The sequence below is a fragment of the Camelus bactrianus genome, chromosome 20 (assembly GCF_048773025.1).
Source record: "Camelus bactrianus isolate YW-2024 breed Bactrian camel chromosome 20, ASM4877302v1, whole genome shotgun sequence".
Classification (NCBI taxonomy): Eukaryota; Metazoa; Chordata; class Mammalia; order Artiodactyla; family Camelidae; genus Camelus; species Camelus bactrianus.
Genome location: NC_133558.1, coordinates 2,156,109 through 2,171,227, shown reverse-complemented (window position 1 = coordinate 2,171,227; position 15,119 = coordinate 2,156,109). Strand labels below are relative to the sequence as shown.

Here is a 15,119-nt window from a genome sequence, read left to right as displayed (position 1 = left end):
CGGGTCTGAGAAGCCCCGGGGTGGAAGCAGATTCTCCAGCAGGGCTGCTCACTGGTGTCGCCTGAAAGCACAGACGCCCAGAGACTCTGCTTTGGTGGGGGCCAGAGTCTAAGTGCGGGGATCTTTAAAAGCTCCCAGGTGGTCCTGACGTGCGCCCACAGTGGCAAACCTGCAGACCTGGTCGTCTGCGCACCCCTATTCGTGGCTTAGAAACAAACACTGCCCAAGACAAAGCATCCGCAGCCCTGGCTCAGCCCGCCCCGCGCCCCCCTCCCCCAGGCCTCCATGGGCTCCGTCCAGAGGGTAACCCCGCCCAGCTGAGAGTCTCTGGGACCCTCCTCAGCCAGCGCCCAACCTGACCCCTGGGTGCCCATGCCTTGCGTGTTGTTACATATTATCTGGTCAAAGTTCCATTGGTGTTGAGAGTTTCAGGGAAGAACAGAGGAAGAGAGAATAATCGCAGCCCGGAGGTCCCCAGGCGCAGAGTGTGCTGGCCGGAGCCTCTCAGGCCCTTTCGCCGCGACTTTGCAGAGCCCTGGGAGCAGGTGAGTTTCGGGTGCTCACTGGCTCCTACAGAAGTGGGACAGCCTGGGAGATACGCAGACGGGGTGTGGCAGCCTCCTGGCGTGGAAATGCACTGGCCGAATCACACGTGGCTTTGGAAGGCTGTCTGCCGAACACCCACCTGGGACGGACGGCTCCGACAGGTGCCTGCGGGGATCAGAGCTGCCAAGCGTTGGCGGGAGCTTGCTGCCCGGAGAGGACAGGGTGTTGTCCCGCCTGAGCGCACCCTGCGCAGAGCGCAGCTCCATCGTCCTGGTGCTTTTCAGGTAACATCAGAGTCATTTTTTTTTCCCCGGCAGCACAGAAATGATGCATGATTAGTGTTTTAAGGAGGAGAGCATTACTGTTTCCTGTCAAATGCAGACACCATGAGCAACTTCAGGCTGGTTGGGACATGAAGGACCTGAAGCAGAGAACAGGGAAGGGAGTTTACAGGGCTAATTAGGAATCAGCGCAATCTGTCAGATACTGCGAAACCGCCTTCCATGCTGACTTTTACCAGCTAGAGGTACTGGGGGCTGGGAACCGCTGCTGGGGTGAGAGGAACCTCACATCCGGGGATCCATGCCACATCCACAGGGGACGCACCCCTGGGCTTTGTATTATATCCAGATCTCACTCCTTAGGCAGGACAGCTGGTGTCCAGAGCCACGGGGAGCGTGAGAGGTAAAGTGCTACACGCACACAGTCAACACACACTCACACACACACACACACATACACATGTACGTACACACACATACACACACACACACACACACACACTGTGAGGCCACAAGAGGTTCATGGCTGGATGTTGTGGACAAATAAATTCACGTGAATGTGGTTTCAAACATAGACACAGATCTCGGTTACGAGTCGGGAAGGAGAGTTGGCTGAACTGGGTTAACTGGCCTCGGACTGCTTTTCTGCTAAAGAAGGGCTCTGCTTCCGTTCCAGCCGGGCATCCTGGGCTCTGGCGGTCCCGGGTCTCACAGCCTTTAGCCTACGTGTCGTTACCCGCCCCGCTGACTTCATCTCACTGGGTTTTCTTGGAAGGAACTTCAGGCCGCTGCATGAAAATTACATGTTGGTGGCGGGAAAAAGAAACACAGCCCTGAAGCCGCTTTCCTGACCCATTTTTGGGGTGGAGAGGGTCCGACGGGAGGCAGGAGGCTGAGCGCAGTTTCTTCCTGCTTTGCTGGCAGTCAGCACTCATTGATCTATTTATCTGGAGAGAAAAGAGCAGACAAAAAGGCTGGCTCGCGAATTCTGTGGTGAGTAAATCAGCTCCTGGCTGAGAAGCAGAGCCCAGGGGAGGAGGGGCCGCCCTCAGGGCCAGCTCGCTCAGCCACCACCCCTGGGCCCAGGGCAGCTCCAACCAGCATCCCCCGGCCAGGCTGCCACCATCCTGATGTGGGACCCCAACGGCCCGGAGCTCAGAGACCCCCTCCCACAGGCGCAAGTGGGCTGGCTGACCCGCAGCTCCTGTTGTCCTGGGGGCCCCGGGGGTCCCCGGGGGGCTCAGGGCTCCCATCTCAGCGAGGCCACGCACAGAGCCAGCACCCGGGACTGAGTGCGAGCGGGGCTTGCGTCTCCTACAGGGCCCTGTGCTGAGGCAGGGCCCGGGAGCTTCGGCACTGAGGGGCGGGGGCCGTGACCGGGGGTGGCCCGAGCAAGCCTGCGTTGTAAAGGTGCAGTCTTTAACAGTGACCTGCAGGCACATTTCCAGAATCCTTCAGGCAAAGCGTTTCTTGCGGGGCTCACACTTTCCTTAAGCCACGGTGGACTCCTAGGAGGCACGGGGTCGGGGGGGGGGGGCGCCTCTGGGAGATGGCCGGGGTCCTACTGGGGTTTCAGGGCTTAGGCCTAATTGTCCCCAAGCATCTTCCCCTACTCAGCCTGTCACAGAGTCCCATCCCTTTGGGTTGCTGATTCTCAGGCCACACGTTAAACTCACTTGCAGAGACCGGTCCTGACACTAGAAGCTTCCACCAGAGTCTGGTTGACAGTGTGCCGGGCCTGGGCATCCACGGATTCTGACGGACGGTCAGGACTGAGAGCCTTGCTGATGACTGGAAGCGTTCAAGGGCCAGGTCACGGAGGTGCTAATGGCACCTGCTCCTACACTTCCTTAAAAAATAACAAATGAGAGAAATAACTCTTCAGAGATTTTCCCCTTTACAACCGAACGGCTGGCGCTGAGTCCCCAGGAGCGCGCCCACGTCAGGTGCTGGGGTCACGCCCTGCCCCTCGGTTTGCTGAGCACCTCTCCTGCCCTCTCACGGCCACACGGTTTTTCATCATTCTTCGCCTTTGTTTTACCCTGTTTAATTCTCGCCCACTCTGGGCCACTGGTTAAATCAACAAAGCATTTGGAATATTGACATTTAAATACAAGTTTACAAAGAGAACAGCACAATCATGCCTCACATAAGCTTCAAAAACTCTACCAGTTACATTCAAAGATTTGAAATTCTTTGAGGATGCCAGTCTCGAGTGTCTCAAAACCGTTGTCTAATAAAAGAGAGAACACCAGTTTATCCAATTGCTTTTCCATTTATCGAAAGCAAAATCTAACGAAAGAAACACCCTCTCCCTTATCGTTTTGAAACAAAATACGAAAATTCTTTAAAAAATTAAGTCTATGATCTGCTTGTGATGCACTTAACATGGTTACATTTCAAGCTGCATTGTAATATTCATGTTTGCCCAAACCAACCACAATATCAAAGTTACTTTAAAATTGGCTTGTCAACCAATTGTGTTTTTTATATAAAATTAAAGTCTGTTAAATAGTGCAAGCTATTCATTAAGTGAGAAAAAGTGAAAATGTGCCTTACAAATTATGATCGTCATTAACATTGCATTAGAAATACTTTATGGCATCCTTTGATTTCATAGTGTCTGAAATAAGATGCTGAAGTTAAAACAACTTTTGGCTAACATCATGTGGAAATAATTTTTAAAAGTTTTTCGAGGGAGTTTTTCAGAAGCTGTATCACATGAAAGGGGTGCATGAGTCGAAACTGGGGAAATGGCGCCTCTGCCAACTTGATCATCAGAATGCCGCAGAGATGCTTCCGGCTCCTCGCCCGCCCCCAGGACCAGGACTCAGAGTCTTGAAGAGATCCTGAGGCACTTCTGTTTTTAATAAGCACCTAGGTGATTCGGGTGATGCACCTGGTGGGGGAAGCACCCAGCTTGGCGGAAAGCAGGTCCCCGAGGCAAAAAGAAGGCAGCAAAGCAAGTGTCAGCTGGCAGAGCCACGACTGGGGGAAGGAGGTCAGATGTGAGTGTGGGCCCGCCCCGGAAGATCTGAGAGGCTGGACGTGAGCGCGGGCCTGCCCCGGGAGTTTTGAGAAAGCCACCATGAAGGCAGGAAGACACTGAAGGGCTAGACCCAGGACTGGGTGAGTATTGAAGCTGCACATTGATGCAACCCTGCAGGCCCGGTTACAGCTCCGTCTCTCACCGTGTGACCCAGGGACAGTCACCTGCCTCTACTTCCTCATCTGTATAACAAGGATACACACACCCACATAAAAACCGCCTCCAAGGATCGTGGTAAAGGTGGAAAGAAATCATCTGGGCAAAGCATTTGGCCCCAGAGCAGCTAAACCTAAGGACCCGAAAAAATGGGAGTGACCTTCAAGAGTGATTTTGATTCTGCCTTTGACCTTACTCCACGAAATTATTATCACATTTTTTGCAACTTTAACTTGGACGGTTTATTCACCAGTCGCAACAATCCAGGCTCCCACGCCGTTTCCCTCAGTCAGCACTTCAATAATTCAGCCCTGTCTCCAAGCCTGGGAAATGATTCTCCTCTGGGGCGATCAAGTCAGAGCATCTTGGTGAAGAGGGGTCAACAGTGCTGTGGTTTGAACGTAGTCCCTGCAAGGGTCCCCAGGTGAAGACGGATGCTCCAGGGGAAGGGGGTTTAGGTGACCAGCCTCCACTGAGTTAGCACGGACGCTGGGCCGGGGGTGAAGGGGCCGCTCATGCTGAGACCTTTGATTATTCTCCCGACAAAGCATTCCTTCATTTAACGTCTTTCAGAGACGAAAATGTAATTGTTAGCTAGGCTTACAAATCGGAGGTGCAGTTCTAAAACCCAGAGAATAACTCACTGGAAGCACCCAGGCTGGTAATGAGATTAGAGGCTCAACGCTCAGACATCACACAGAATCAGATGCATATTCAGGAAGCTGGAGATGGGGTCCCATGCGGACCAGAAATACATTATGCAAATACAGTGCCTGTGTATTGGGGAGGTGATGAAAAATAGAAAGAAAGCCATCTCGAGGCCTTTTGTTTCTTAAAGAAAAGCTGTAACGGGTTCAGAGCTGTCCCCTGGAGAGGACGGCCCCTCTCCTGGCCCCTGGCTGGCTCCACAGAAAGTGGTCGGTGGCTCTGGGGAGGCACAGGCGGAAGCCCCCCGCCTGGGTCTGAAGATGCAAATGAACCACACACTAGGGTGAAAAGGAGGGGAAAGAATGAAACAATTATTTTTGTCCTTACCCTTGTAGTTCGCATGGCTACTCCCCATCTACTGTGACAGCGGGCTGTTCTCCTGTCTCTGCCTTCCTTTCAGACACGACGCTCTTAGCTACTAGTAATTATTAGCGTGTTTCTGCAAAGGTCCTTACAGCAAACGTTTACCAAGCGGTGATCATTCTTTTCATCAGAAGAATGAGATTGGAAGTTTGGGATATTCCTGTTCATAAAGTTACGTATCCATAACTTCTCTCCTTTTTTCCCCCGGGCCACCTAAATCCTGGACAAGAAATGTGTATGTGAATTTTATAAAGCAAATGGGAGACACTTGCTGTGACAAATTTAATGTGCTATTTTAAATTTCCTAGAGACTTCCAAAACGGGGCCTCTTGAAATGTCAGTCTATAAATGAACTCATGACCACCGAGAAAGGTCCCTTAAAGTGGGGGAGAAAATTGATGCAGAAGTGAATGGTCTGATGTCTGGGTATATAGGAAAAACCCAAGCCTTATCTCCAGGTAGCGTTCTCCAGGAGGTGTAGACAGCACGGCCACCTACTAAACATGAAACAGGGTCGCCTCGATCACAGTCAGGAATGCCGCACTCCTGCTTACAGTCTGCTACAAGTTTCTTCTGCTTTGAAATGAAACCGTGGTGGCATTAAAAATTGATATGTGGGCTTATCAGAGGTACCAGGTGATGGGCTTCTGAAATGTCATCCTTCCTCTGTCCTCTTCTTCACGAGCCAGCAATTCCTGATCTCTCGGGATAGCAAATCTAAATGTAAAAAACATAAATGAAAACCCTAACCACCTGGTTATTTCTCAGTGTTACCGAGTCCAAACTCATTCTGCTCACCGCATGACAGGCCAATAAATGGGGAGACGAGGTGTTGGGGGCAAGAAATAATGACTTTATTTGGAAAGCATGCAGACTGAGAAGATGGGGGAGTAACGTCCTGGAGAACTATCTTGTCCAAGTCAGGATTCAGGCTCCTTTTATACTAAAAAGGGGAGGGGGTGGGGTTGGTTGTTGCAAACGTCTTGGTGTCAGAATCCTTTGTTCTTGCAGCTGTGCACGTGGGTCAGGTCATGGTGTTCCTGTAAACCTCCAACAAAACAAATGTTATTTTTTATTCTGCAACTTTTTATCTCTACGTGAATGGGGAAAGTATTACACCCTCACAGATCAGAGCCTGGAGAACGGGCTCTCCTGTACATTTCAAGACTCTAGGCAGCGGTGTTTTACAAAAGGTGCAGAACCAGCATGACTAAGCCCAGGAAACAGAGCCCAGGGTTTGAGCCAAAGGAACAGACATAATATGGAGTCAGATTTGTTCTTCCTGTTTCATTAAGGTCCAGAGAGATTGTTTATCTTTTATGAAGAAGCAGCCGAAGGTATAGACGGATTCCTGCTCATCGTGGTGCTGCCCTCACTAGATTTACCACCTGCAATAAAAACGTGTTGAATGAGTGAAGGAGGGAGTGATGAACTGACGGACATATGACAAAGAGAGACTTTCCTAGGGAGAGAAAGTTCATGTTAGCTGAATATTAAAAAAATAAATAAATTGGAGGGGTGACAAATATTTATTTCACATGTTAAAAAATTAACGGGTTCATTGGGTAGGTAAGTCATAGGTTTTGAACCTGGGTTTATAATCAGTGAGCTGAGAAACAAAAAACAAAACAAACCTTCTCTTGAGGTCACCAGTCAAGTCACAGAGGCTTTTAGGAGTTTCATTTCCTTAGGAAGTGCGCTCATTCATAACACGTTGTCATAGAAATTTTTTTTTAAGTGCTTTCCGGCCATTTTGTTGTTCCACTGAAGACTCCGGGAGACCACCAAGCACCGGACTCAGAGGAGGCAGAAAAGTGCCCTCCCACTGCCTCCCTCCTGCCCGCTGGTCCCAGATGAAAGAATGCTGGACCAGTTCTTTGACTGATGAGTTCCTGGAAGTGGCCTTTGTTTGAAAACAGACTGTTCCTCCCAGCTGGGAGCCAATTCAGAGGAGAAGTTCAGCTATGGAGGACTGAGCCTCGCGGTGGGAGGAGGCGGGCGGCACAGGGTGGATAGGACGGGGTGCCCGACGTGGGCTGATTTAGGACATGTGTAGATATTTTCACCCACGTTATCAAAACGCTTTTCATTCTGTATGTGTATGTAACAGTTAAACGGTGTCACAAAGGGGCTGAATAGCACCCCGAGGCCTGTTTGGTTTGCTGTGGGCCCATGGCTGAAGCAGGGCAGTCCCAGATCCCGCGTCATTTCCCCAGGACGGCCCTCCTTCCTCGTTTCTTAAGCCTCTTGAAGTGAACTGAACAGAGAGGGGAACGGGAGAGCAAGGTAATTTGGAAATGCCGGGTTTCTGCCCAACATCCTTACCTGTCAGTTTCCTTCTTTTACCCCGCATTTTGGAAGCCACTTCAGACCCTTTTTGGAAGGAAACAGTTACCCTAAGTCACACAACCATCTGTGTGTGTTTGTCTTCTAGGAAGAATTGCATTGTTTTCTAATGTGGGACTTAAAATTGTTGGGATTAATTGGAAAACAGCTCCCTCAATGCGATCTTTTCTCAATTGGAAGGATCCTGACTACACGTCAAAACCTGTTTCCCTGCCAGCGACCAAAAGCAGCAAAATTAATCACCAGGAGCTACTATCATTGAAGACTAGACAGTGCTTAACAACAGGAGGGTGTGGTCACGGGTATGGAGATCACGCACTCCTTGGCCGCGTTCCCGGGGCAGGCCCACCCTGCCTCCCGGGTGGACCAGCTCTCTGGGGGAGATGGCCTTTAAGTCAAACTGCCTTGCGTCAGGGGCCGAGGAGGGGCAGCTGCCTTGGGTGGAGTCTGTCTTTCAGATGCATTCCCCCAGCAAACCCAAACAACCACCTCACTTACTGTCCAGGATCCGCTGACGGTGAACTTGGAGGAGTTCTAGGAGTATAATCAATGTCAAAGGAGGTGCCGGTCTGCTGAACTTGAAGTAGGTCATTAACAAACAGCAAAGCCTGACGGAGCAGTCTGCAATGGCTTGACTTCTAAACTGCAGCTCAACCCAGAGCTGGCTTCCAGACCAGCACGAGTTTTCTAGAATATGCATATCTGGGGAGTGGGGGGTGGAGAGAAATCCCCTCAGGCCTGAGCTTTCCCTGCACACACGTCTTCTCGCTCAGAGAGGGTGGATAAAATCATCGTAAGCAATTTAAACAGTTTGAAATAAGGAGGAAGCAAACATTCCACGTACCCTCAGCTCCTATTCAATCACTGGTCTGAATCGGGTATTTTCAGAGAGCAGTGTTTTCTCCATCTCTTTAAAACTTTATTTACTTACTTTTTCAATCTTATGACTTCTGCTCTGGGCCAATGGAAGCCAGGTCATTTTGAATGTTTGATTTAAGGAGCCCTTGGGAAAAGAAACTTCAGCTATTTCCCTGTCTGGAAGACTGTCAGAGCAATTCATCATAACAACTCTTACAAATGTACTTACTTCTATAAAAGTCAACTCCTTGAGCCAAGATGTGGGCATTTGTTCCGTTGCCCTGAGCTTTTTTCTGGTTTCAGTTCACTGAGCCCTTTGTGCCTGGGCAGAATTTAAGCCCCAGTGGTGAGGCAGTCACAGTTACGGGGCAACGGGTAGCAGAAATTTGACAATTGGTTGAAATACTTGGGATGTGTAGACAACCGAGTTAAGTCACTTGGGCTGCTCCTTGGAAGTCAATATCCAGGTCAACCAGAGAGAAGGAGAGAGGCTAAAATTAGAGGCTTTATTCATACAGCGTTGCCTGCACTGAACACATCTGCGAATGAAAATATAATGAGTCACAAAAGTCGAAAAGGAAACCGGGATGTCATTATTTGCTGTAAAGGAACGGTCATCTGGGACTCTTGGCCAGTAGAAGACACCTTCCAACATTATCTTGATGAACATTTTCCCACATTTTCTTAGACTAACCGTCAAGAAGAACTAGAATGACTGTGTCAAGAAGACAAGGAGAAGTAAACAAGGGTTCTCCATCCCAGAAGGATGCTGTTGAGATTAAAAAAAAAAACCAGCCACAGAGGGTCAGGAGGAAGAGTTCTTGCCTTGGAAAGAGGGGAATGGAAAGGGCCTGTCACTGGGGGCGTGTGGGGACCGTGCTGCAGGGTGCTCTGGGAGGTGGGGGAAGGGAGTGGGGACAGGGAGGGCACGTGGCAGCGGCACACGTGGCCATGCAGAAGTCAAGGAATGGCCGGCGGTGTGGAGCTGGCCTGAGGGACCTGCTGGGCGTGTCCGAAGAGGGCTGGATTGAGGGTGGCGGGTGGGAGCAGGGCCGGGGGCTGGAGTGATGGTCGGGCGACGTATGCAGCAGGTCCTGCGTCTTGGAGGCCAGGCTGCGGTTCTGGAATTTAACTCTGAGGTGAGAATCCATTGGAGGAATGCCATTTGCAAACCACATTTAGTAACCGAGTGAGGTTCTGTCACCTGCATAACTGGGCACCGCCTTTCTCTGCTCCTTCTTCTCCTATATTTCCCCTGGCCTTCAATTCCAATTTACGTACTTTGTATTGTATATATATTTTTGGCAAGTCATCTTAAATTTTTTGTGGAATCAACTAAGACATACCTATGTCTCTGTATCACTCCATCTATGCAGGAAGTATTTTAAAATTTTACAGCTTCTTTTGGGCTTATATTGCTGGTTCATATGAGCAGCTATGTTAGCTCAGAACCAGTAAGAACAAAAATCAGGCATTGAACTTTATTTCTGCCCGGAATATAAGGAAAGGCGGAGCCCTTGCAGTGACGACGACTCCTTACTTAATGCAGCCCTGCACAGAGGCCTGAAGTTTGTCCTGATGAAACAGTCTGCGTACAAACGTTATAGTCAGGAGCTATGTCCCAAGTGACAGTGCTGATGCCCAAATAATTCAGTCGTGATCTTTAAACTTTCTTTAGTTTTTCCACGCAGTTTCCCCAAACTTGCTCACTAGCTCTGCTCTTGGCAGCCCGTAGAAGGCAGCTTGAATGAACGTGTCAGCAAGCTGGCAGCGTGAGGACAATGCTTAGCTTCAAGCCAAACATAATCGTGTTAAATCATATATTCGTGCATCCAAACCACTGGGGAGAGTGGAGTGGGTGTGGGGAAGAGACACAGAAGCTTCGTTTGTCCACAGGCTGTTTGCTGAATGACCTCGCCCAAGTTATGTATTTGTTTTAAGAATATTTACTGAATGTTGGTAAGTGAAAAGTGTAAAACTCCAGCAACCCTTCTCAACGGGAATGTTTAATGCTGTGATTAGTGCTGATAGTAGTCATAAACAGCCTTGGGTTTTCCCCAATTTTTTTTAGCATCATGTTAAAAATGGCAACTTAAGTTTGCGCAGACACCTGAGCTGCACGTAAGGGGGAAAGCTGTTACCCAGGCCTTAAGTAATAAAATTCCATCCTCGGAAAAGGGGCATCGTGAAACAGTGTCCAGGTTGGCAGGAACAGGCAGAGATGAAGGAATGGGGTTCAGACTCCTTGGGAGTAACAGTCTCAGTGGTACCTGTAGCCCCACCTTCTTTGTAGTCAGGAAACGGGGACACTGGGACACAGCCAGCTCAGCACCTGCAGTGACAGAGGAGAGGTGGCCGCACAGGTGGTACAAGGAGGAACCCGATGCCATGAAGCCTCAGTTCCCTTTGAATTACTGCAGTGACTCTCGCTTATTGCAGTCAACTTGGGAAACAGGAAAAGTGCACAAAAGAAAGTAACAGTCTGTAACCCCCTTCCTGAGAGACGATCACCATGGACCCCTTTTACGATGGTTCGATGCCTGGGATTTGGGTCTTCGGGAAAATCTGAGTTGATGATAGACTGTGAACCTTCCCAAATGGACACAGAGGGATGGCATCGCTCTGGTGGGAGGAACAGTGGTGGCTCTGGGCTCAGCCGTTCGTTTCCTTCACTCGTTTCATTGGTTTGACAGCTGTTTAGTGAGCCAGGCACGGTGCTAGGTGCCGGGGATAAAAGCACAAAGGAGGCAGTTACAGCCTGTCCTCAGGGAGGCGGCATTCCAGCCAGGAAAACCTGATTAACACTTAGTTACAGTTACGGACAGATGCAGACACTCAGAGAGGGTACACCGCCCAGACCCGCTTTGTCTGGTTGAGGTGAGAGTCAGCCTTGCTACTAGAATGACCTGCAGAAGATGAGCCCTGGGACCTCCTGGGGACTTGTCAGAAGTGCAAGTTCCCCACCCAGCCCACCGAACCAGGGTCTGCTTTTTAACAGGCTCCCAGGGGATTCCCAGGCCCACTGGGATGTGGGAATCCGGGGCCCCAGGGAGGTGGCGAAGTGGGGAGGCCCGCCAGGCCTGGGAGCCCGACATCCACCATCCGTGTGGGTGATGCTTTGAGCCGGTAAAGGAAGCCGCATGCCGGGACCGCGTTCAGGTGAGGCTGGTGGGATCCGCAGGGAGACCTGGGCTTGGGGCGCATCAGCCCCACCTGGAGCCCCAGTTTCCTCACCTGCAGGGGCCGTTATTCTGCCTGCCCCATCCCGGAGGGCTGTCATGAGGGTCAGACCAATCTATGTGTCTAAAACGTCCACAGCAGCCCCATTGTGGCTGCTCGTCTGGAGGGGAACAGAGAAGGGCTGAGTTTACAGGGTGCTCACCCAGCCACCCGACCGTGTCCAGAGCAGCCGGTGAGGCAAAACCCAAAGCAGACTGTGGGGCTCCTGTGACTGGTTTACAAAACTCACCCCAAGGCCAGGCACTCATGCAAAAGACTTTTAGCTCTAACTCTGCATGTGGGGGAGGTAGAGGAGGGGTAGGGGTGGTTACAAACTGGAACTTGTGGGCTTAGGGCCACCCTGGGGCCCCCCGCCTCAGTTTCGCTTCCTGGCTGTGGCTCCCACCCTCCTACTACGTTGGCATTTGCAGATGGAGTGGGACCCAGAGGGTGACCTGGAGTGACACCAACTTTGGCTTTTTCTCCTTAACTGTGAGGCTTAGAGAGAAACGATAGATCTTAAATAATAATGATCTAAGCCCAAACAAAGCAACCACAGAAAGAAAACTAAACAGAAAAATAAACATCCCCTCAGAAGAACAGGCTTTGAATTTCACGAAGCCTCTACTCCCGGTCTTGACTTGTAAGAATCAGATGAGAGTGTCTGGTTTCCCAGGCTCCTGCCTGCCACCCAGCCCCTCGGACACACCTGCGTAACTCTACCCGGGCCTGGAAGCCGGCAGGTGACCCAGCGGGCGCCTCTCGTCCATTGTGTAGCCACAGGCGAATCAGCTCCATTTACCACCTGAAACCACCCACCTGCTCTGCGTCTGTTCCTAACGTTTACATAACACGGTTCTAAGACCTGTTACAGCACCCTTTCAGCCGTCTACCATTTTCTTTGTCCTCACCGCAGACGTGGGCTTTTTACATTTCAGCTTTAAATTCCTGACTCGTGGAAAGGCAAATCAAGGCAAAGAGCGTTCATGTGAGCAGTGTCAGGTCATTCGGTGGGATTCAGTGCTGGGCGGGACCAGGGGTCTGAAGTCCTAGTACTTATTTCTGAGATTCTTTAATCATCATCATCATCATCAGAAAATATTTAAGTAACAGAAAAACACCAAGAAGAAATTCTCAACAGGATTCATTCTCACTGCCCAGAGTCCAGCCCTGGGTACACTCTATTTAATTCCAGCTATGCACAGCGCCCTATAGACCCCTTTAAAAAATTACACAAGTAACATGTGCAGTCACTGAATTCAGAAATGTATAAAGAACACTCCAGACAAATCAAAAGTCCCTGCTGACATCCTCTCATCCAGACTTTGTTCACTACCCCAAAGGCACCTTTCTGTTGGCAAGTATCTTTCCAGATTTAGCGCTGTTTTATCATATATCCATGACACTGTACCCGTCAGTCATTTTCATTGCCAGTTTTTCCACTGACATGTTTCTGAGATCCATCCATATTTTTAGGACTGGTTCATTTTTTGTGGCTGTATAGTATCCCATCACATACATGCTACTAATTTAATCGTTCCACTTTTGATGGGCATTTAAGTCCTTTTCAGTTTCTCGCTGTGGTGAACACTGCAACAGTGAATGTACATTTCTGTTAGTGCCCGAGTAGAAATGTTTCTCTAGGCTTGACTCCTAGAGGAGGAAGTGTTGGATCAGAAGTGATGCACATTTTCAGTTTTAACAACCCCTGCCTTCCAAAGGCCTTTTCCAATGGATTCCCCCAAAATCAGTGCGTGAAGTTAAGCACCTCTACAACCTTGCAAAAATTCTTGTTCTTGTTAGACTTGCCCAAGTATAATTTTCAAAAGTTAAATGACTTTCAAATGTTTCTACAAATATGGCATGCCCACGTGCCAAGAGTGTATTCACCTCATTAATGGATGAGGAAATCTGTAAGATGAAGAAGCTGATTCAAAGACCATTTGCGGAAACGGGTTTATACAGTCCTTAAGCTATATCAAAATAAGATTGCTAGGCCAGGTGTGTAAATGGTTAATGTTCTACAGGACAATACATTATACCCTTTGAAGTTACCTTTTCTTTGGGACAAGAATTATTTTATTTGCTTCTCTACAAGTTGATACATAACCTCATGGGGTCTTGGCCTTCCATTAATAGTGAACAGCAACATCAAACAGTGGTGCGTTCTCCTAGAAAAGCACGTAACCTTAGGCTTTAAACAACGCTTCAATATGTTGAAAGCATCACTATCCTTTTGGTCTTATTTCCAGATTTTGGATCATTTTTCTTAATAGATTAAAAAAAAAATCTGTATCAACTCAGTGAACTAAAAGTCAGCAGTCCGTGGTGTCTCGCTGTGCGTTTCTGCAATGATCAGTGACACTGGGCCGCTGCTATTTCTGCTCTCTGGTTCCAGGTCTCTTCAGACAAGCAAACATCGCTGACAGGAAATGCTTCCTCCTCTTTAGTGACCAGAGTGCCCCACACATCTGGAGGGCAGCCTCGCAAAGTCAGGTCTCCAGGCAACAGGAAGCCCTGGTTGTTCCTAGGGAAGATTTTGTAGGACGCATAGAAGCATCTTAATTCTGGCCTTTAAAGTTGCAGGGTTGCCGCTCGGCCCAGAGGCAGTGGGAGAGAGGGGCGCGTGCCCAGGGAGGATGAGGGGAGGCCTGAATGGGGCCTTGTCGGGGGCGGTGGGACTCAGCTCTGCCGGCTGCCCCAGCCTCCGCCCTCATGGCCCTCCTGCACACTAAGTGCTCAGGCCATCAGTCACCAGCACTTACTGTTTGCCACCACGTTGAGGGGTCTCCAGGTTGTGGAAAATACCTTCTCTTCCCGGTGTACTGAACTCGGGTGATGAAGTTTGAAGATGTGACATGGCAAGTCACTGGAGCAGCCTGAGTGAGGCTGGAGGTGGTGAGGGACGTGTGTGTGTGTGTGTGTTGGGGGCTGGGTAGCGGGGGGACACTCCTCTCTGCCTGGCTTCAGTCAAGTGACCGGCTGCCTGCTCTCGGCCCGTTCTGCTTCTGGGCCCTAGCTGGGCTTCAGAGACCTTCTAAAACTGCAAAGCACCCGTGTCAGGTCACTCCAGACACTGTGGAACCAACTTCCAATTCTTGGACTAACTTTTGATTCTTGAACTATCGTTTGAAATTACCTCCCAATTAGGAACAGCCTAAGGAACAGGCCGCTGTGAATCCCGGTTTCTCCGTGGCTGGCTGGCGCGGGCCTGCCGCGTCGTCTGTGCCGCCGAGTCCCCGTCTGTCTCCAGCCGCGTCCAGGCGGTGGCCCGACAGTGGCACGAAAGGAATGCGCGGGGGACGCGGGGCGGGGAGGGCGGACTTCGGCCCCCAGCCCGCCCCGGCCCCGGGGGATGGGTGGGCGGCGCGCAGACGGGAACCTGGCACATGGTCCCGGCACCGGGTCCCCGGAGCGGGTGCGCCCCGCCCCCGCCCCCGCCCCCTGCCCCGCAGTTGTGCGGCTGCCACCCCGTCGCGGGCCGCGTGGGGCGCGCAGCCCCAGGCCCGAGAGTCCCTGAGGATGGAGAAACAGAAAGAGAGAAGACTCTCCGGGAACCCGGCGAGCGCAGGCCGGCCACCCCCACCCCGCCC

At 50.6% G+C, this 15,119-nt stretch overlaps 1 long non-coding RNA gene across 3 annotated transcripts; it reads right to left on the bottom strand.

The window, feature by feature from the left end:
* Window positions 1-1,637: 1,637 nt before the first annotated feature.
* Window positions 1,638-15,117, bottom strand: LOC123612367 (uncharacterized). 3 transcript variants are annotated; one of them, XR_006719574.2, is made up of 4 exons: window positions 7,948-15,117; window positions 7,429-7,476; window positions 2,504-6,491; window positions 1,638-1,774 (listed from the first exon to the last, which is right to left on the bottom strand). It is a non-coding gene; the product is annotated as an uncharacterized LOC123612367 (long non-coding RNA). The 3 variants fall into 3 exon arrangements; XR_012500901.1 differs by having other exon boundaries at window positions 2,504-7,476; window positions 7,948-8,151; window positions 8,294-15,117; XR_012500900.1 differs by having other exon boundaries at window positions 2,504-7,476.
* Window positions 15,118-15,119: the final 2 nt, after the last annotated feature.